The sequence below is a fragment of the Pteropus medius genome, unplaced genomic scaffold, assembly GCF_902729225.1.
Source record: "Pteropus medius unplaced genomic scaffold, Ma_sr-lr_union100, whole genome shotgun sequence".
NCBI lineage: Eukaryota > Metazoa > Chordata > Mammalia > Chiroptera > Pteropodidae > Pteropus > Pteropus medius.
Window position 1 is genome coordinate 6956931 of NW_024350325.1, and position 1544 is coordinate 6958474.

Genomic DNA, 1544 nt, shown 5'->3' on the forward strand with positions numbered 1-1544 from the left:
CTACTGCTTTATAGCCTGATGTGGAAGCAGATCTTGGTCACAGCAGATCCCTCTGATGGGAATATTAACCTCGAGTTATGAAGCAGGATGTGTCACTGTGACAAGGGGCTGGGAACTTTATCTAGAACTCTAGCAGGGGAGGTTTACATTTGCTCGTATCTTATCCAAAATAATTAAGAGAAAACAATATGCTCCCGTGGTAAACAGGATAATGTTCCCCACCCCCAATGATGTTCACATCCTGCTCCCTGAAACTGAATATGGCAAAAATAAACGGTTGCTAATCAACTGACCTTGAGATGAGGAGATTAGCCTGGATTATCTGGGTAGACCCAGTGTAATTACAAGGGTCCTTAAAGACTGGAGAGAGTGGTAGGAGAGCCAGAGAGATAACAGTGTGAGAAAGTCTCCACATTGCTGGAGAAATGAAGCCACCAGCTAAGGAAAGTAGGTGGCCTCTAGAAGTTTGAAGAGGCACTCTTCAAATGCACTTTCCCCTGGAGCCTCCAGAAGAAACACAGCCCTACTGACACCTTGATTTTAGCTCAGCGACACCCGTGTCAGACTTCTTACCTCCAGATTTGTAAGATAATAAGTTTTGTTATTTTTTTATAGCAGGAATAGGAAACTAATACAACACTATAACCGAGTTCTTAAAATTTATTTTTCCTTTAGAATGCAAGAAAAGGATAACTAGAACTTAAAACCTGACAGCCTGTAACTTGTTTGCAAGGCCTCGAAAGTCATCCTTAATATGCATGTTACTTTTTTCTCTTTGAAGAGACTAAGAATATTCTGTATCTAAGGTAAATAGGCTCATTTGTTGAGCCAAGTCTTTACCATAGTATTGTAGAATTGTTGTAAGCATCAAGATTCATATTTTTAAAATCTCCCTCAGTACTATATCAAACTGAAAAGCTTCTGCTCAGCAAAAGAAACCATCAACAAGGTAAAGAAGAAACCATCGAATGGGAAACTATATTTACAAACAATGCCTCTGATAAGAGCCTAATATTCGTAAGATATAAAGAACTCATACAATTCAACAATAAAAAAACAAGCAATCCAATTAAAAAATGGTCAGAGGACCTGAACAGACATTTCTCCCAAGAAGACATACAAATGGCCAAAAGAAATATGAAAAGTGTCTACGGCCATACCACCCTGAACAAGCCCGATCCCGTCTGATCTTGGAAGCTAAGCAGGGTCAGGCCTGGTTAGTACTTGGATGGGAGACCACCTAGGAAGACCAGGTGCTGTAGGCATAAAAAATAAAAAATAAGGGATCGTAAGCTGACAAGGTCCTTGCAATCTGTGAGGTCAACCAAGGGTTGCCTTGCCTAAAGAAAAAAAAGAAAAAGAAAAAGAAAAAAAAAAAGAAATATGAAAAGATGCTCAACCTCACTAGCTGTTAGGGAAATGAAAATCAAAGCTACAATGAGATACCATTTCATACCTGTTAGAATGGCTATTATTGTCAAGGCAAGTAATAACATGTATTGGAAAGAATGTGGGCAAAAAGGAACCCTCATACACTGCTGATG

General features: G+C 39.2%; 1 non-coding gene across 1 annotated transcript; it reads left to right on the top strand.

The window, feature by feature from the left end:
* Positions 1-1146: 1146 nt before the first annotated feature.
* On the top strand, positions 1147-1265 carry LOC120583900 (5S ribosomal RNA). The gene has a single exon (XR_005647892.1). It is a non-coding gene; the product is annotated as a 5S ribosomal RNA (ribosomal RNA).
* Positions 1266-1544: the final 279 nt, after the last annotated feature.